This window comes from Canis aureus, chromosome 2 (assembly GCF_053574225.1).
Source record: "Canis aureus isolate CA01 chromosome 2, VMU_Caureus_v.1.0, whole genome shotgun sequence".
NCBI lineage: Eukaryota > Metazoa > Chordata > Mammalia > Carnivora > Canidae > Canis > Canis aureus.
Genome location: NC_135612.1, coordinates 66,840,062 through 66,861,592, shown reverse-complemented (window position 1 = coordinate 66,861,592; position 21,531 = coordinate 66,840,062). Strand labels below are relative to the sequence as shown.

General features: G+C 38.6%; 1 long non-coding RNA gene across 7 annotated transcripts in view; it reads left to right on the top strand.

The window, feature by feature from the left end:
- The window catches only part of LOC144301225 (uncharacterized), a 108,946-nt gene that overhangs the window by 21,330 nt on the left and 66,085 nt on the right, over nt 1-21,531 (top strand). For 3 of the 7 annotated variants that reach the window (XR_013368039.1, XR_013368033.1, XR_013368024.1), the window contains exon 3: nt 18,234-18,316. The exons of the other annotated variants lie outside the window; for them this stretch is intronic. This is a non-coding gene — a long non-coding RNA (uncharacterized LOC144301225). The remainder of the gene's footprint in view (nt 1-18,233; nt 18,317-21,531) is intronic. 7 annotated transcript variants of the gene reach the window in all.

The window sequence follows — 21,531 nt, the reverse complement described above, 5'->3', positions numbered from 1 at the left end:
CCAAGAATAGAAGAATCTCTTGGCCTTGGTTTGTGAATATTTGTGTAATAAAATCTGTGTAAAAACACAAAAATAAAAATGAAACAAAACTTACCTTGTGAGACCACATGCTTTCATTAAACAAACTTTTAATTAGCATCTACAATGTGCTAGGCACTGTGCTAAGCTCCCATAATATAGTGTGAACAAGATAGAGCTCCTGATCTTTAAGAGCTTAGATAAATATGAGGAGACAAGGAATATTATCAATCTATTATAGAACCACAGGGCATATATCTGGAAGACACAGCTGTTAGTATAATTAAATACAAATGGTACCCTGTACATGTACAACCTTGAGAGTAAGTAACTTCTTGATTTTGTATCTTAGGATACTCCCTTGTCTCAGCCTTATGCTAGCTCTGATGGCAGAGATCCTTATTTTGTTATACTGCCTGGAATAGAAATGTATATCAATCATCAGCAATAGTTTTTTTTTAAAAGTTGTCATAACAGGTGGGATAGAAGAAATAATATAGTAAGTTATGCACAATTTATTATATTAACAACTTCCTTATAAGACCACAGTCCATGGTCCCTCTATTTTCTGCCAATCCCTTCTCTTAGGGTGACCTAAATATTTATTCCCAAATATTCTATCTTCATTGGATTGTCATAGTTTTCCATTGACCAGGACTATTTTCACGAGAGCACTAAAGTTACCCTAGTGACTTCCTTGGTTGCCATTCAGATTCTTCCTTTTCTCCATTGGGTAGAAGCAACTTAATTTCTTCCTAGTGAATGAAATCAAGTTCCTTGTGATAATCACCCTCTCTGTCGTTCAGTTCAGTAGCCAAATGATCAGGGTATTTTCTTGTCTTCTAAGTTAATAAAAATGTTGCTATTCTCTGTTAGGGAAACATTATTTTCTTAAGAAATACAATAATTGGAATTCAAAAATTCTCTAAAGGGGTTATGAGATATACAGTGAAGTGAGATTGGTCTCTCTGACTTTCACTTCTTTGTTCCCAGACCTGTCTATTCTGGCTTTGGGGGAAAATGACACCTCAAACTGGGATGGTTATTGGTTTAGATCATGTATCACTTTATGTAGGACAACATTAATACTTGAGGATGGCTTCTTCTAGCTAATACTATAAGTAAGCTTTAAATGGTTGCCCTGCTTTTAGGGAAGGAAGCTGTGTGTGAGTTCTACAATTCTATTGGACTACATAGATGGATGTAGGATCCATCTATGGATGGATGGATGGATGGATTACATGATATGGATGAAGGATTACATGATAAGACAAACAAATTGCATATGCAAAAGTTTTGCTTTATTTAATTTGCCATATCGTTTCTTAGTTAGATAAGATGCTGTTTTGGACACTGAAGTGATGATTATGGCATTCTGTAAGTCCACATGTGGTTGTGCTGACAAAGCATGGGAGGCAGTCATCCTTATCCAGAATAATATTCTAAAATATCTATTCTCAAGAATAAAAATTACTACTGCCTCATGATGGAGGGGTTCCAATGTAATTCACTAGGCATTGGCCACTAGTTATCGCAGGAAATGGTGTTATATTTGGGCTTAATATTGGCATCCCCTGATGTCAAGATAGACATTCAGTCGTTTCAGTACCTGGATCAGTTTTGGTGGGGCTTAATTTATGTCTTTGTGCTCATGCTTGGGCTTCTTCCTGCCAACACTGTATAATGAGCCACAGAAAAAGCATCAGTATTTCTTGGGAAAGGGGCTGACATCCACAGTATAAATGATCTTATCTTACTAAGAACCTTTCCACAGTGGATGACCTCCTGTGGGCCTTTATGTAGTACAGAATATGTGTTATATATACATATATATATATATATATATATATATATATATATATATATATATATCCAATCCAAAAAATCTATGCATACACTTCTTTCCCAGACCTTCTTGTCACTAATCTTGCAGTTTTGGTCTTTTACATTACCTAAAAGTAGCAAGCCAACAAATTGGCCACTACCATAAGGGTATGTAGACTCATCACATCATCTTTCTTAATGGAAAAAGAGGGGAAAAAACCAGATGTGTTGCTCATAATTTTGCCAATGAAGAGAATTTCCATTCATCATTGGCTTAATAGCCACTTGTATTATTTGCTTCTTATGATGCTTCTTATAGTCTCTTGTTCACACCTATTTCCAGAACCCTAGGTTTACTCCAGACCCTATGGTAAATAATTATATAGGTATAATCTGCAAGCATAACACCTTGTGCTAGCACTGTAGACTTTTCACCTCTGAGGTTTCCCTGTTCCTGTTGAGATGTGAGGGATGAGTCAATGCCCACCCTGGAAGTGCAGACCAATTCAAACTCTGTGAATGTAACTTTAACCAGTGGAAGTTAATAGAGAGTGACAAAGGCTAACATCAATTAAGGCAATGAAAAATTATAGTTTCTCATCCAGTTTCCAGATTGAAGTTGACTCATAGACCCCAAGTCAACTGATAGAAAGCAGAGTCAGAACCCCTTAAGAAAAGACCCTGTAATGCCATCACAATTATAAAGTAAATATTTATCTCATAATTTTACAAAAGCCTTTTTAAAGATTTATTTTAGAGAGAGAGCACAAGTGAGAGTAGGGACAGAGGGAGAGGGAGAGACAGCATCTCAAGCCAACTTCCCGCTGAGTGGGGAGACTCACACAGGCTTGCTCTCAAGACACTGAGATCATGACCTGAATTGAAATTGAGAATCTGATGCTTAACTGACTGAGCCATCCAGGCACCCCACAAAAGCCCTGTTAGCTTAGAGGAAAATTTTACTAAAAATATTCAGAGTTTTAAGACTACTGGATACAAAAGTTTGTATAATATCAGTGTGAAAGTGTCCTCATGGTCCTCTGATTAGATTGGGAGCCAGTAGAGGCAGAGCAAAAATGGAGTTTGGCCCAAGGCCATTTCTTTTTGGGTCTAATGAATCTGCAGACCTAGCTGCAGTTATATTTCTGGTTTCAAAATGTGTAAGTAATGACAGTACATTTAACAGCCAACACTCTTCATATTGGTTCTCTGTCCCATAAAATGAGGGTTATTATTATTGTGGTATATATCTTTTTTTTTTTTTTTTTTTTTTTGGTATATATCTTTTTTGACTCCTAATATTGACATATGACTAGTGATATAGGAGACTGGATAGGAGAATGGAAGACTGTAAGCAAGGAATTCTAGGCAAGTATATGTGCATGAATAAATGAGATTTTATCACATGGTGTAAGTCAGGGCTTTTTTTAAAGTGAGTGCGCTTTCGGGATCCCTGGGTGGCGCAGCGGTTTGGCGCCTGTCTTTAGCCCAGGGCGGGATCCTGGAGATCCGGGATCGAATCCCACGTCGGGCTCCCGGTGCATGGAGCCTGCTTCTCCCTCTGCCTGTGTCTCTGCCTCTCTCTCTCTCTCACTGTGTGCCTATCATGAATAAATAAAAATTAAAAAAAAAATAAAATAAAGTGAGTGTGCTTTCTTTTCCAACTTCAAGTAGTGAAGAGTCCTCTTTTTCATCACTAATGTGGCATATTAAGCCTATCACATACTAAGTTTCCATGTATAAATAAAGATCTGTTTCTGGACCCCTAGCCTATTTCATTGGTCAAATTTCTATCCTTTACCTTTCTCAGTACTAAACACTCTCTCTCTCTCTCTCTCTTTTTATTGGAGTTTGATTTGCCAACATATAGTATAACACCCAGTCACCCCATCCCCCCGCCCACCTCCCCTTCCACTACCCCTTTTTTGTTTCCCAGAGTTAGGAGTCTCTCATGTGTTTCTCTGATATTTCCCACTCAATTTCTCTCCTCTCCCTTATAATCTCTTTCACTATTTTTTATATTCCCCAAATGAATGAGACCATATAATGTTTGTCCTTCTCTGATTGACTTACTTCACTCAGCATAATACCCTTCGGTTCTATCGACGTTGAAAGCAGATGGTGGGTATTCGTCATTTCTAATGGCTGAGTAATATTCCATTGTATATATAGACCACATCTTCTTTATCCATTTATCTGTCAAAGGACATCTCAGCTCCTTCCACATTTTGGCTATTGTGGACATTGCTGCTAAACATTGGGGTGCAGGTGTCCCAGAGATTCACTGCATCTGTATCTTTGGGGTAAATCCCTAGCAGTGCAATTGATGGGTCGTAGGGTATTTCTATTTTTAACTCTTTGAGGAACCTCCACACTGTTTTCCAGAGTAGCTGTACCAGTTCACATTCCCACCAAAAGTGCAAGAGGGTTCCCCTTTCTCCCTATCCTCTCCAACATTTCTTGTTTCCTATTTTGTTAATTTTCACCATTCTCACTAGTGTGAGGTTGTATCTCATTGTGGTTTTGATTTGTATTTCCCTGATGGCAAGTGATGCAGAGCATTTTCTCATGTGCTTGTTGGCCATGTCTATGTCTTCTTTGGTGAAATTTCTGTTCATGTCTTTTGTTCATTTCATGATTGGATTGTTTGCTTCTTGGGTGTTGAGTTTAATAAGTTCCTTATAGATCTTGGATACTAGCCCTTTATCTGATATGTCATTTGCAAATATTTTCTCTCATTCTGTACATTGTCTTAGTTTTATTGACTGTTTCTTTTGCTGTACAGAAGCTTTTTATCTTGATTAATTCCCAATAATTCATTTTTGCTTTTATTTCCCTTATCTTCATAGAGGTATCTTGCAAGAAGTTGCTGTGGCAAAGTTCAAAAAGGGTGTTGCCTGTGTTCTCTTGTAGGATTTTGATGGAATCTTGTCTCACATTTAGATCTTTCATCCATTTTGAGTTTATCTTTGTGTATGGTGTAAGAAAATGGTCTAATTTCATTGTTCTGCACATGACCAAATGGGATTTATCCCCGGGATGCAAGGCTGGTTCAACACTCGTAAAACAATCAATGTGATAGATCATATCAGCAAGAGAAAAGAACAAGAACCATATGATCCTCTCAATAGATTCAGAGAAAGCATTTGACAAAATACAGCATCCATTCCTGATCAAAACTCTTCAGAGTGTAGGGATAGAGGGAACATTCCTCAGCATCTTAAAAGCTATGTATGAAAAGCCCACGGTGAATATCATTCTCAATGGGGAAACACTAGGAGCCTTTCCCCTAAGATCAGGAACACAACAAGGATGTCACTCTCACCCCTGCTATTCAACATAGTACTAGAAGTCCTAGCCTCAGTAATCAGGCAACAAAAAGAAATAAAAGACATTCAAATTGTCAAAGAAGAAGTCAAACTCTCCCTCTTTGCAGATGACATGATACTGTACGTAGAAAACCCAAAAGACTCCACCCCAAAGTTGCTAGAACTCATACAGCAATTTGGCAGTGTGGCAGGACACAATATCAGTGCTCAGAAATCAGTGGCATTTTTATACACTAACAATGAGACTGAAGAAAGAGAAATTAAGGAGTCAACTCATTTACAATTGCACCCAAAAGCATAAAATACCTAGGAATAAACCTAACCAAAGAGGTAAAGGACCTAAAAACTACAGAACACTTCTGAAAGAAATTGAGGAAGACACAGAGATGGAAAAATATTCCATGTTCATGGATTTGAAGAATTAATATTGTGAAAATGTCAATGCTACCCAGGGCAATTTACACATTCAGTGTAATTCCTATCAAAATACCATGGACTTTCTCACAGAGTTGGAACAAATAATCTTAATATTTGTGTGGAATCAGAAAAGACCCCGAATAGCCAGGGAAATATTGAAAAAGAAAACCAGAGCTGGGGGCATCACAATGCCAGATTTTAGGTTGTACCACAAATCTGTGGTCATCAAGACAGTGTGGTACTGGCACAAAAACAGACACATAGATCAATGAAACAGAATAGAGAATCCAGAAGTGGACCCTCAACTCTATGGTCAACAAATATTCGACAAAGCAGGAAAGACTATCTACTGGAAAAAGGACAGTTTCTTCAATAAATGGAGCTGGGAAAATTGACAGCCACATGCAGAAGAATGAAACTAGACCATTCTCTTACACCATACACAAAGATAAACTCAAAATGGATGAAAGATCTAAATGTGAAACAAGAATCCATAAACACTTTCTTAACTGGAACTTTACAGTATGGATATTATATCTCTTCTTCCAGTCCTCTCTTCCTATTGCAATTTTCTTATTGGAATTCTTTGTATGTATGAATCAATTTGGATTTTATGTAATTATTCATGGTATTGAGTCTTTCTTGGCATTTACGTGTGTATGTGTCCATTTGGGTCCAATCAGGAGCAGGCAAACCACACAGTGAGTTGAATGTTATTAAAAGTAAGAAAATTGAAGTTTTTATCAAAAGACTCCTGGAAGAATGTGAAAATCCCAGTTATGCACTGAGAGAAGATAGACATATATTTTTAAAATATTTTATTTATTTATTATTGAGAGACTCAGAGAGAGAGACAGAGACACAGGCAGAGGGAGAAGTAGGCTCCATGCAGGGAGCCTGATGCGGGACTCGATTTGAGTACCCCAGAATCGCACCCTGAGCCAAAGGCATACACTCAACTACTGAGTCACCCAAGTATCCCAAGATAGAAATATTTCTAACTATAACAAAGAATATGTATCAAGATTATACAATAAGAATGCTAAAAATCCACAGAAATAATATGCAAAAGGCATAAAGATGTATTTCATAAATGAGGAAACACATATTCAGTAAATATATGAAAAACAGAAGGGAGATGGACACCCTAGTTAACAAATCAGTATTACAACGGCACATCATTTTACACCTATTGGATTAGAAAAATTAAAATAAAATCACAATACAAAGCATTGGAGAGCCTTATACATTTTTAGTGAGTACATAAGATGGTAAAATCACTTTGGAAAATGACTTGATATTATTTCCTAAAGTTTTTAAACCTTTTGACCCAGAAAACCCATTCCTGTGATAATACTGAAAACAAAAGTCTTACTCATGCATAGCAGAAGACATCTATGAAAATGTTTATAGCAGTGTCATAATGAATACTATGATGAATGTTATAATGAAAGCCTGGAAACAGCCTTAAGTCTGTCATCACGGGAGTAGATGAATAATCTGTGGAATAGTCACACAGTAATATTATCCAGGGTCAATGCTACAAAGTTGGATGGATCTTTAGTGCCATAATGCTAAAGAATAAAAGTAACTTTCAAAAATTACTCACTACTTGATTCTTTTAAGTGTGCATGTGTGTGTTTTGCTTATAACATTTAGGAATATGAATAGATGGTGCTCTCCATAAAAAGGAGAGCATGAGAATTATAAATACAAGATTCCTATTGATATTTATACTTTGTTAGTGGAAGTAGAGATCTGAGCTGATGGGAGAAACTTGCACTGAGGTGTAAGTTTGTTAAGGTTCCAGTTTGGTTTTCCATTTTGGGTTATCATAAATTAGTTATATCATTGAAAATAGCCAAGTAAAGTTTAAATATAATTGGAGTAAATAGAAAGGACACTCACCTAATATAGCACAGGAATCAGTGAAGTCTTTAAATCATAAATATATTCTGGGATCAATTTCATAGGATTGTAATAAAATGTCAGTACGTTATGTGCTATTTTTGGATATAGGCTCTGGCATAATCAAAGCTTAGAATTACTATTTATTCTGGTAAATTTTCTAAACTTTCTTGTATTCAGTTATTTTGTAGATAGTGGTTGCCTATTATCAAAGGGAATGATGATAGTATCTAACTCATAGGGTTATTTTTTTAAATGATTGATTGATTTATTTTAGAGGGAGTGATAGAGCACCGTGGAAGGCCAGAGGGAATGGAAGAGAGAGAGCATCTCAAGCAGACTCCCCATTGAGCATGAAGCCTGACACAGGGCTCAATCTCATGACCCTGAGGTCATGACCTGAGTCAAAACCAAGAGTCAGACACTTAACTGACAAAGCCACTCACACATCCCAAACTCATAAAGCTATTATAAGGATTATATAAGTGAATACTCATGTACTTGGTAATGCTCACATTAAGCCAAAACATAGTAAATGATCAAAAATGATTTTTGTGTGTTCACATATGTAATTTCATTTAAGCCTCATAATAAACCTGTAAGGTTATCCTTACTTTATTTATGACATTCATGCTGGTTAAGAGACTTTTATAAGTCTTCTTCTTTTTTTAATACATTGAGGATTGCTATGTCTTTTTTTTTTTTTTTTTCCTGTGAAACTTAGTCCCAAGTCTTCTTGATTTAGAATTTGAACTCAGGTCTATCAGACTTCAATATATCTCCTGTGCTTCATCTATATTTTCCTAACATATTAATTTTTGATGACCATCAGAACTGATAAGGGTAGAAAAGGCTAAGGTTGCTTTCAAGTGTCTTTAATTCAAATGTAAGATAATGTATATATATATACACACACATCTTATACTTTATTATTGAATATGTTGGGGTCACACTGAACAGATTTTACATGGTTGTACCATTTAATGTAGGAGTGAGTTATACTTGATCCAGGGAAGCTCAACCTAGAGAAGCAAAATATTTCATTAATAGGAGGTAGGGCAGGATTTTTAAGATTTTGCTTAAATTCTCAGTACTTTTGATTATAAGCCATGCTGCTTGAGAACACTTTCCAAGTATTTGCAATTGGCTGAGTCTTCTCCCCATACCCTGCTGAGTTCTGAGAATCATGAATCAATAGTCAATTGTTCACAGTAATCAAATTCTACCTGAAAATGTTGTAAAATACAACTAGATGTGAAATGCCATATCTTGTAGAATGGAGCCATTTTCAGATTTAATCTTTTTATTACCTACCAAACTGGGAGCACACACACATAGATACACACATCTTTACTCAGAGCAACAGAAGTCAACATTTTCCCAGTCAACAGACTTCACTTTCAACAACCAACAGAATAAAATGCCAACTTCACTAAGTCCCTTGAGCACCAAGATGAGTTTTTATAGAACACTGTGATGGAATTTTAAAAATTAGTATGAAAATAATCACTACAATGGAATAAACAAAAACAGATTTGTTTCTTTAAGAGACAAAATGATTTGGGGATCTAGAATTTCTTTGATTCAACCTAAGTGGATGAATGGCATTCCTGATGGGATGGTTCTGGATTAGGCATGCCATTTGGATTAAAATGCATATGTTGTATTTGGTGTCTCCTTGATTATCAAAAATCAGTTGTTTCTAGATGTGAGCTTTCTTTCTTTCTTTTTTTTTTTTTTTTTTAGATGTGAGCTTTCATAGGAGAATTGCATCCTATGGGAACATTCAAAGAGGGAAAGGGCTGTGTATATTGGCCCCTAATGATGAACTATAGAATTCTTCCTTCCAATTCCCTCATCTTACAAAAGAAGATAGAGGAACACAGAAAATTGTCAAAATTCCTGGATCCACTGGGGCTGAATCAGATCTGCTGATTCTGAATCCAATGGCTCTTCCATTTTACCAGAGTGGTAGTGAAGATTCTGTATGTTCATTGTCTTCTGGCCTTTGTGGTTACTGTCTATGCGGCCACTCCTCTCACTTCCTGACAATTGTTCCACCTGGAAGAAATTGTCTGATGATCCAGTTAGCAGATTTGGGCCTTTGTTCCTGACCACCTCATCCACCCTCTGTGGCATCTTTAGCATCTCTCTCTTTACTGAGTTATTGCTGTAATCACAATGTATGTTTAGTGCTTTTTCCTTCAGTAAAGATCTTCCATAGGCTCTATTTCCTGCATGAAGCCAGCAGAACTTCCCTTCCTCATTCTTTCAGCTGTTAAGATTTCCTCTTCCTATGTTGCTATTCAGATGTTTGCCACTATTTTTGTTTGTTTGTCTCAGTTTTATTTATTTGTCAGTTTGTTCTCCAGATTTCAGACTTATGTCAGAGGTGATTCTATTTTTTTCCGATGGTGCTTTTGCCTCAAGACTTTTCTCCCCTGAGCTGGAACAGGAGTCTGGGATTACCCATCACCCACTGTGGCCTCCTGCATTGCAAACATGATGCTATTACTTGCACAGAAGATTCCCTTGCAGTCTCTCTTGGGCCACATGTGCCTGAACTTCCTCCACCGCATGAGGTGGATTAGGGGAAGGGTACTGGGTTACACATGGAATAAAGTATCTCAGACTCCAGGTTTTGTGTGGGGCAGTATATCAATGTGCAGTAGGCTGTGGAGGGGTTTTGAGGGGTGATGACCTCAAGGCATGCTGAGTCAGAAGTCAGGTAAACAATCTGAAGGAATTATTAACTCACATGAATCTAAAAGGGAGAGTAGAGGTTAAAAGGCAACCGGGTAGAAACTTGGCATGCTACCAGAGGGTGAGAGTTTGAAATTTACCAATGGAAAACATCCTGAGAAATCCAGGAGACTGGGACAGCCCTAGTGGCTCAGCGGTTTAGCGCTGCCTTCAGCCCAGGGCCTGATCCTGGAGACCCCGGATCAAGTCCCAAGTCAGGCTCCCTGCATGGAGCCTGCTTCTCCCTCTGCTTGTGTCTCTGCCTCTCTCTTGTCTCTCTGTGTCTCTCATGAATAAATAAATAAAATCTTAAAAAAAAAAAAAAAAGGAAAAGAAATCCAGGAGACTGAGGGATTTCCTGCTGTTGTTTATTTTAGAGATCCTGAAGTCCTATGTGGAACAGGGGAGGGTCTTTGAGGCTCTGGCAAGATCTGATGGCTACCTTACTTCTCTCAGTTCTTCTGTATCAAAGTAATTTCAGATTGGACCAGCCCGAGCTCCCAGGCTTATGCTTTGTTTCTTGATTTTTTTGTTTTGTTTTGTCTCCTTTTTTTTTTGTTGTTGTTGTTGTTTGTTCTTTTTCTTTAAAAGTGAGTCACCAAATGGGAGAAGAAACATAAATGTTTAAAGAGATAAAGTATGAATTTCATAATTTCTTTGCTCCTCCCACCCCATAGCCTTCTTTTAGTTATGTCATGTCTTCTTACCCTGGGGGTAAATAATTGCTATTCTGTAAGAAGTCTTCAGGGTCTCACAGAGTTCTTTCTCAAAGAGAAAGCGAGTTTCCAACAATACTCTCAGGAGGACTATGCAACATGCCTCTGGCAATGATAAAACTTAACAACAGCAACAAAACCTGTCTCTTTCTTCCCTGCTCCTTACCTAGGTCTCCTGAAACAAATCCCTTATCGATACTATTGCTAAGCCTGGTAGACCCTTCCATATCCTCATCCAGATACTGCATCTTTGTGAGTTTGCACTGAACTAGCACAGTGCCTGGCACATAGTAGGGATTTAATAAATGAAGAGACTCTCTCTCCCCTTGGCTTTCAGAACATGAAAACTATGCTAGGTCTTTTTTCATTTGTCAAATTTCCCCTTTCCTGTCTGTCTTTTTCCTCCTGTCTCCATATTTAGGACTTCTTTCACATCCACCTTCACTACTTATGAGACAGGGCAGTCTTGCTCATTTCTCTTCCTAGGCAAGGCGACTACATTTCCAAGCTTTCACTGAAACTGATTTAGGGATAGACATATAACTAGGTTCTGCCAATAGATTATGTGTGTGGGCTCCTTTCACTCCTAGCTATCAATTCCTGGCTTGATGATCCTCTTTACTCTCTTCCTTCTACATGAATGACCTTACAGGACAAGTGTTAAAGATGGGACTGTCACATGCTGGGAGGAGCCTGGATTCCTGAGTCTTTCCCTGGAAAACAGTTACCTAGAAGTACTACCCAACCAATGGTGGCTCTGTAACTTGAGTGAGAAATAAAATTTTATTGTGTCAAGAGGGTGAATTTGGAGGTGGTTTGTTCTTAGCTTTTTCAAGTTTAGACAAGTTACTTACCTGTGAACCTAAATTTCTTAAACAAATGATGGAGGCACACAAATCCTCTATATACTGTTGTAGTAAGGATTATAAGAGGAAATACCTACATCAGGCAAGAGCAATGGTTTTCAAGCACCAATAATAGGGTCTTAGATGGGGCAAGGGTACTGGTGTTTTCTGGGATCCACAATGGGCTGTCCAGTATGTTGGGTCCTTCGCATGTTTGTTCAGTGATTTTTCACAATGACCCCAGGAGATGGAGCTTGTTATCCTGATTTTACTAAAAGGAAATCTGAGCTTTGAGAAATAAAGAAACTTGCCCAAGTCACATAGCCAAAAAGTGTTGCAGGCACGATTCAAACCTAGCCATGGTTTATCTCTGTAGCTCCAAGCTCTGTGCCCTTAATATGAAATGAAGTACTTCACCTAGTGGTGGCTATTTTATGGCACTGGTCCTTGGGTTTTTCCTGTTTATACACACCCTCAAGCTGTATTTTCAATGACCACATCAACAAGAGTGGTCCTCACAGCTGTGTCTTTCATTCCCATGCTCTTTCCCAGTCCATAGGCTTCTCTGCTGGTTTCCAGCTGGGCATATACACCTGGGTGCCCATTCAGTGCCTCCAACTCAACATATCCAAAGGAATCTTATCAGCCTTTCTATTCCCTTTCATTTTCTATTTCTTTTCTTTCTTTTTTTTTTTTTTTTTCAGATTCTCAGACTCAAAACTTTAAAGGCCTCTGATGTTTTGCACTGTCTTTCTTTAATTATTCCCTAAGTTCTATTGTCTCTGACTTGGCAACTTTTTTCCTTTCTTGTTCCAGAAGCTCCAATAGAGTAAAGAGCATTTTAAACTCAACTTAGACTACTGTAGTAGCCTCACAGCTAGTACTAGTCTCTTCATTCCTGACCCTTCTCCCGCCTTAACAACACATATACTGTTATCTAAGAATCAACTTACCATTCTACCTTCACAGTGTACTAAGTAAGTGCCATGCCCATTACATTGCAGATAATACCAAGAACTGAAGATGTTTCAGGAGGACTTGGGCCCTTGAGCTCTGGAAGGGGTTTAACTGCATTGTGCCACTCAATTAGTTGTAAACCAAAGAGCCAAAGAAGTATGGAGAAACATCTTCAGGTGGGAAAGCTGTTCTCAAACAGGTAGACAGTCAGCTGATATGGCCAGTCTGACAGGTTCAGCTTGAAGAAAGCAGATCTTATGAGGGAATGAGATGGAGGTATAATGTAGGGGTTGAAGTTAGCATTCATGATTCAGTTCTGAGGTTGGGTTGTCATTTTATTTTATTTTAATTTTTTGTAAAGATTTTATTTATTTATTCATGAGAGGCAGAGAGAAAGAGGCAGAGACACAGGCAGAGGGAGAAGCAGGCTCCATGTAAGGAGCCTGACATGGGACTCCATCCCAGGTCCCCAGGATCAGGCCCTGGGCTGAAGGTGGCAGCAGTAAACTGCAGAGCCATCTAGGCTGCCCCTGGGTTATCATTTTAAAAGAAAAGCCAGTGATCTCTCTTAAATGTGAAATCTTGCTGCAGATTCTTCAGTGCATCTGCCATCAAAGGGAGGAATCTCATATCTTAATACCCTAGGCCCTCTATGCTTTGAATCTCACTGCCTCTAATCCCTGGCCCCATCATATACGTCCTGCCCTATCACTAACCCTATATTTCAGTCATACTATACTCCTGCAGCTTCTTGAACACAGTTTGCTGTTTATAATTTATTTATTCATTGCTTCACTCACTTAGTCATGAGAAGTAGATTGGCATCTAAGCCAAGAGCACTGACTCTCCAGTTAGACCACCTGATTTAATTCCAGTTCTGCTACTACCACTCTCAAACTTGAGCTAGTTACTTATCATCTCTATGCTTTAATGTCCTTATCTATAAAATGAGGGTTACCTTAGTATCTATCTCCTCATGAAGCTAAGAGAAATAATTGAGATAACAATTTGTAAAATCCTTAGAACATTGTCCAGCACGTGGTAGACATTTAGTAAATGTCAACTGAACAGTAGGCATTCAGTAAATGTCAACCAAATACTGTGTAAAGTACAGCATGTACAGTAGAGAACAAAACAGACATGATCCTAACTCTCAGGATCTCACAGTCCAATGATGGATATGGGTATTAAAAATAACCTATGTTGAAACTAACATTAAAAAGCATGTTTAGTACATGGCTAAAAACGTATTGTCATATGAGAGAAATAAAAGGGGTGCTACTTTAGAAGCGGGGCAGACAGAGCAAGCTTCCTGTGGAAATTACATTTAAGGTCAAGTGTGAAGAATAAGGAATCCATCATGTGAGAGGAGGTAGGAACATTTTTTTTTTTTTTTTTTTTTTTTTTTTAGTGGAAGATCAACAGGTGTGTAGGCTAGGGCTACAGGTAAATGTGCATGTGGAGGAACTAGAAGTAGACAGTAGAAAGCAAGGAGGGAAATAGGGTGAAGGGTTTCTTTCCACATGATTTCCCATTTCTCTGTAATGACCCCTCCTAAGTGCTCTCTTGTGCCTCCATACTCATGTAGCATCCTGACTCAAATATAGAACTGCAGGTCATGAATCACCCTAGAATGAATAACTTAGCATCCTTCCTCCCTGGGTGAATTTAGAAGATTCTTCTGTGCATGGCCTCCTAATCCTGGGTTCTGAGCATACCATACCATGATAGTTTTCAATTTTATCTATAATCTTCGATTGATTAATCTCCTTTCTCCACTAGAGAGTAGACTTCCAGAGTCTAATTTAATCCTCAATGCCTACTGACTGCTGGCATATCCATATTTAATAAGAAACAGGATTATTTCTTAGAAAAAACACACACACACACAGGAGACATGCAGACCTGGTAGGCAAACACTGCCATTTTCTGAGTCTGGTTCTGTTGCTGTGTGGTAGAAAAGTAGAGCTCATCTCTTCAAGTTTCAGACTCTTTACTAGATAGAATGAAAGGCAAACTATGTTCCCTGTGCTTTTTCTCTCTAATCAAGCATCATATAATTTTATGAAAATCAAAGAATGCCATTAAAATGCAAAATGCCACTTATAGAGTTTGCATTTTTGAGTTCACACTGCAAGCTGGAGGCAGAGCTGGCATGAGCATCTGAGCCCTCACACTCCCGAGTCTGAGCCACTTCCCTGTCTGGCCCCTAGCCTCTCACCAGCTTGTGCGATACAGCGACATTTTAAAATGTCAGATTAAATTCTTGAAGTGTTTTGAAATAATTTTTCTAAACATTAACAAGATAGTTCAAGTTCCAGGGCATCAGAGTTACATATTAAATTAACTTGTAATTTCCTCACTTATTAATATTTATTTATATTTATTTTTTAAGTGCTCTCTAACTGCTGGGCATTGAGCTCACTACAGGGAATAAAGTGAAGAGTAAGGTAATCAGGCTCTTCATTTCCTTACTTCTGAGGAGTTTTGAGCATGAGGTTTGTGAAGCCTACAAAAACAAGTAACATTCACAGTGTGACACTCACCATAGTGAGTATTCTCTAGAGTACTGAGGACAAAGGTCATGGGAGTGGGAGGCACCTTATTATAGGAATAAAGGAGGGGCTTCTGAAAAGTGGGCTCGGTAAGTAAGAATGGGCATCTACTGCACTTTTTTTTAAAGATTTTATTTATTTATACATGAAAGATACACAGAGAGAGGAGAGACATAGGCAGAGGGAGAAGCAGACTCCCTGTGGAGACCCTGAGGTGGTACTTGATCCCAGGACCCTGGGGTTACCACCTGAACCAAAGGCAGAGGCTCAACCATTGAGCCACCCAGGTGCTCCCTACTGCATTCAGTTTTTATAGCTAAAAGTGTAAGACTTTTCCCAAATTTATCATTTCTGCCTAGAAGAAAGTTCTAAAGATAGTGATTTTACTCAATACCTCTCCTCTTGGAATTTCAGATTCAATTCAGACACACACGTAAGAGTTAAATAAGGGTGAGAATATCAGCTTTAATATTGGTTGATATGGACTGGAGAATGAGACTTGAACCTGCTGCCCAATTCTGACTTTGGGCACCTTTCTCCTAAATCTTAGAGGTGGGGTCCACTTGTGGGAAGAGTGGATTTGTAGACCAGATGTCTGTCCAGTGTGCTGCATGGAAGTCATCTCCATGCCTTAAAGAAGCTGAAAGTGGGCACAGAAGTGAGCCTCCTGATTTTTCTTGAGATGGCATCCTTGGTCCCTTATTAAAGTGTGTTTCTCATATGGATGGAGGGGTAGAGAAAAGAAGGCCTCTATACTGTGGGCACACTAGGCAAAAAGAGTCTAGAAGGGGGTTCACTGGGTATTCTTGCTCTTCCATCCCAATCTTGGCTGTAAGACAAGTCATTCCTCATCTGATAGGGAAGACAAAGTGAAAGGCAGAAAGAAAGCAGGATGTTTCTACTTGATACTTGCAAGAGGACTCATGCCTCTACCTGTGAGATGGCAGGAACACAGTGAGAGGGAGATTGTGAGTCTCCCAAGCAGACATATTATGCTCTGAAGATATTTAAATAAAACTATTCACTTGAGATAAGGGTCACTCATTGCACTGTCTTCATTCATTCATTTACTAGAAGATTAAAGCATGTAAGTCCTGTTGTAGACACAGGGAATAAAAAGATGAATAAGATATAGCCCACACTTCAAGTTATTCACATACAATGGGAGAAGAATAGACACTGATTTTGTTTTTTACAGTTAAAGATCTTTGGGGAGAAGTTAACGTGGCCTTTTGCAAAAAAAGTAATCCAAAAGGGATAGAGGATGTACACAATCCTCCACCCTCATCCTAAAAGTAGTTTAGTTTCAGGGGAGATAGCATAGATTATTTGTGAGACTACCTTGGCTCATTCAGCATGACCCTGGCTTTATGGATCACCTTGGGTCTGGCACAGACTTCCCTTCTTCCTCATCTGTGAATGAAGAAAGTAACATTAACTCTTCCAGAATCTTGTTCTAACATAAAATAAAATAAAGCATAAAAAGCACTTGGCAAAGGCCTTGTATATAACATCGCTCACCACATGTGTAACTTAAAAATAAATGAGTAAAATAGAAGGGAAGAGGCTCAGAGTGAGTTCTATTTTCTCTCTTGGTGTAGAAATTTACCATCAAAAGCTGGCACTTGGCCTAAACATCTGTGTCTCCCCCCATATTTGTCATGCTAACAATGTGCTGCCCTTCCCCTATAATGATAAAGAAAAGTTTTGATGGACTTGTATTTAGGGATAGGAAGGTAGGTGAGCTGAGGCTGTAGCATCATCTCCTGCAGTGAGTTTTGGGGAAGGTTGATCCAGAGCAATGGCAAAATGGAGGCCCACATCTTCTCTTTTTGTTCAGTAATTACGTCTTAATTTAGTAAAGATCACAACATTGCATTGATTTCATCTGACTTGTTCAGATTGTAGATTTGATAACAGTAATTTCCTTGCTCATTTTTCATTGTTTTGATTAATAATTAAATCTTTACATCAAGAATTTGTAATGTAATAGTCACTAATTCCATGTGATTCCTATTACATGAAATGCATTCACTTTTATTTTTTCTAGTTCAAAGCAAACCCCTTTTTTGAAATTTTTTTTTCCTTTTCTTCTCTGAAGTAAATTTTCATCTTTTTGGATTCTATTGCCTTCCCAATTTGTACTCATTCTAAATGATTTAAAGGGTTGGAAAGTAAAATATAATTGGATTTGAAACCAACACAATTTTAATAAAGGTTCATCAAAAAGGTAAATTAACATAAATGTAAAAAATCAAAAGATGAAAATTATTTTTATTTTTCAGTTTTCTTGTAAAATATGCAAAATAAGCTAAAAGTTAAAAATTCAAATTATATTAATGTCAAAATATCAAAAAATGCATTTAAATTATTTAAATAAAGCTGAAATATTTTATTTGATTGTTTGCAAATTTAATTAAATCTTACTCATTTTTTAGCAGTAATACAATTTATGATTCTAGTATGCAATGTCCATCTAGTTACCCATGTAAAGAATCTGCATCATGCTGCATGTCCATTATGCCCATGATACTAACATATGAAACTCCCAGAGCAATATGAATTATTCAAAATAGGAAAATGTTCCTTAACTGTCCTGGGGAACTGATGTTAATACCTCTCATGAGATAGCTCAAATCTATCTTTGAAATTATGAGATGTAATATGAACTCAAAGTAAGAAAATGGATGCCTTACACTATTTTACCATGCACAAGCCTATTGCATTTGTACTATTTGCATGGAAAGATTTCACAAATTATTAATTTGTCTGCTCTGTCACCTGAGTTGTTCCTGCTGCTCAAATCCAACAACCTCTCTATCTCTGACGTTGGCATCAGGCCACTTGTAAACCTTAATGGTATTTGAATGCATTTTATCTTTTGTTTTGAGCACCTGGGATAAAGGATTTATTTTTTTCCAGGGGCTGGAGCACTCAGAGAAGTGGAGATTCAGGTATAGGGATCATGCTGCACCAGAGCTGACAAATGGATGCCAAAAGCAAAGGTGATAGTGTATTATTCAATAAATGCATTTCCTATTGTATTTGTAATAGAAGATCCCTCTAAAGCCTGGGGCTCAGGATGGAGGCCTTGTTGCTTAGACCTAAGGGTGGTACCATATAGAGTCAGGTTGGATGGTGGCCACACTTACTATGAAGTAAGTGTTCATCTTCAATTTCATCTTTAAGGAAGGAAGGAAGGAAGGAAGGAAGGAAGGAAGGAAGGAAGGAAGGAAGAAAAACTGTAGGAAGCCAACTTGTTTTGAGAAATGGCTCCAGTGATATTGGATATGAATATCAAAATAGCTTTCTGACCCCACTTAACTGAGATTTCTGGTTAAAATAATGCCACAGAAGCTACACACACACACACACACACACACACACACACACACACAGCAGGATTTACAGCATTGTCTTGATTGAACAGATTGTACTCTACTGCATAGAAGGCAGGAGAAAGAATGAAAGAAAGAAAAAAGGAAAAAATAAAAGGTGGGAGAACTATACTTCATTCCTTTGCACCTCACCTAAGTAGAACATAAAAGTACCTGCAAAAAGCCCATCCAAACTGATCACTAACAACTTCCCTGTGGAGACTGCCTGAGTCAGCCGTTTCTCAGAATCACCATATTTTAGAGACCTTCAGATTTTCAGGATGATTTACCAGGTCATTAAGGTAATGCTTAGAATTGCTAAATAATGAAGATTGCTTGCCTTCTGCCACTGAGAACTATTCAGGCAGATTTTCCAGGCTGTTCCTGGAAAAGACACTAGACTGGAAATCGGGGACTCAAGGCTCCTGAGTCTTTCATTTAGGACGGCAGTCCAGGTGCCTCGCAGCCAGAGGGGCCACCCCTATCCTGGACGGATGGTCAGTGTTCAATCAGAGAGGACACCTGGCCATAACCATTTTACTCATTTATCACTGAAAAATATTTACTAAGCACCTTCCATGTATCTAGTGCATTAATTGCTGCCAGTGAACAAGCCAGATCCCTGCCTTCATGGAGCTGCCATTCTGTTGTGACAACTGGCAATAAGCAATCACCAGTATAAATTTATAATATGTCAGATAAGAAGGAAAATCAAGAAGGGTCAGGGTGGTAGGATGTGCTGGGCGTCCTTGGCTCCTTGGGTGAATTGTGCAGGAGAGGTCTTCAGGCTAACGAGATATTTAAACAGGGTCCTGCATGGAGTTGAATGGGCAGTTCTTAAACATACCTGGGAAAGAACATTCGGGCAGAGAGAACAGAAAGTAAAAACACACCGACATGCTACGTCAGAGGAACAGCATGTCAGACTGGGGAGGCAGAGGCAGTGTGAATGAGCAGGGCAGTGGGAAGTAAGGTCTGAGTGATAAGGGGATCCAGGCCAATGTGAAACCTTTGCTTTTGTGGAGTGAGATGGTAATACATCGGAGGCTGACATAATTTATTTTTTGAATGCCTTACTCTGGCTACTCTGTGGAGAGATGCAAGGAAAAGGGGTAGGAGTAGAGAAAACAAAGAAGAGCCTGCTACCCCAGCATTCCAAACAAAAGATGATAACAGTAAGGACCACTTACTTAGCACTCACCATGGGCTGAAGCCTCGGCATCTTTTAAAGCCCTTTCGTGTATGTTAATTTGTAAGTACTTCCAACAGCTCTGAGAGGTAGACATTAATAACGTATCCATTTTACAGATGAAAAAACTGAGGCGTAGAGAGTTTTTAAACAGTCCACCCAGGCCACACAAATTGTTGGAGATTGTCAGGTGTTTGGAGGCAAGATGCCTCCTGAAGGCAGAGCCAACAGGCTGTGCTGGTGGAGTATTATCAATTCTTCAATAATCATAATTCCCGTTTATTAAACACAATATGCCAGCCTCAGGCTAAGCTCTTTTGGAGGATTACCTCATGACAATCTGCACAACTACCTGCCAAGTTAGCTGCTTTTGTTCTCCATAGTTTATAATTGTGGAAATCAAGACTTAGAAGGTTTGAATGATGTATCCATGGTCCTGTAGGTGCCTGAAGTCTATCTGCCTCCATTGCCTGAGCTCAGCAGCTGGACTTTCCTGCCTTTCTCCTTGCCCACTCAACTACTCCCTTATTGACCCAGGGCCTTTTGCCCCAATCTATGGTCTCTGGTTCTGTGTTTTCCCTTTAAACTTGACAACACACTTGGCTTTAGATGTTACTACCTGCAAGAAGCTTTCTCCTGCCCTTTCCTTCCTTTTTCAGTTCTTAGCCTGTATTTTTATGTCATATCATTCCATACTGTATATCATAGTTGGTCATAGGTATGGACTGACTTATGCTCCCCTTCATATGTTGAAGCCCTTCCCTCTAGTGTGATAGTACTTGGAGGTGTAGCCTTTGGGAGATAAGGTCATGAAGTGGTTTCCCCATGATGGGGAAAACTGATAGTGGCCTTATAAGAAGAAATGACAGAGATCTCTCTACTGTTGAGGACACAGTGAAAAGGTAGCTGCCTGCAAGCCAGGAAGAGTGTTCTCACTAGAACCCGACCACACTGACATCCTAATCTCAGACTTTTAGTTTCCAGAACCATGATAAAATAAATTTCTGCTGCTTAAGCCGCCCAGTATATGGTATTTTGTTGTGGCAAGCCGAGCAAACTAAAACAATATATATCATATAATATCACATATAACATCATTATAAATGATCTACTGACTGTATAATACTATATTCCATTATCTAGATTTTCTGCTAGCCTATTTGCTGTCTTCTTGTCTGACTGCTCCATCCTTTATCACCAGAAACTTGCTCAATTCTTAGGTCACTGAAAGCATATAGTAATATTTAGTAGGTGCATGAATCAATGACTGAATATAATTTCAATCACCCTGAATAGCTACCACGGTCAATGAAAAGATTCCCCAACCTGGCTCCAGTCTACTTGTTCAGTGTCTCTAGAGAGCTTCCTCTGGGTTCATGGGGTTCCAACCCATTATTATCTTAGTCCAACCAGTGCATTCAGTCCATCAACATTTCCCAAGCTAATCTTAGCGCCCCAGCTACCTCCCCTAGGGATCTTGGGCAAGTCATTTCCCCTCTTTGAGCTTTAGCTGCTTCATCGAGTCTGAGTGTACCTCTGGGCCCCAGAATGTCTGACAAAAGAAGATTCTAAAGATCATCTTCGGAGACAAAAATAGAAGTTGTGAAAACAAGGTTGCATTGGGAAATCTTCCAAGTCAGTAATTCATCCTGGG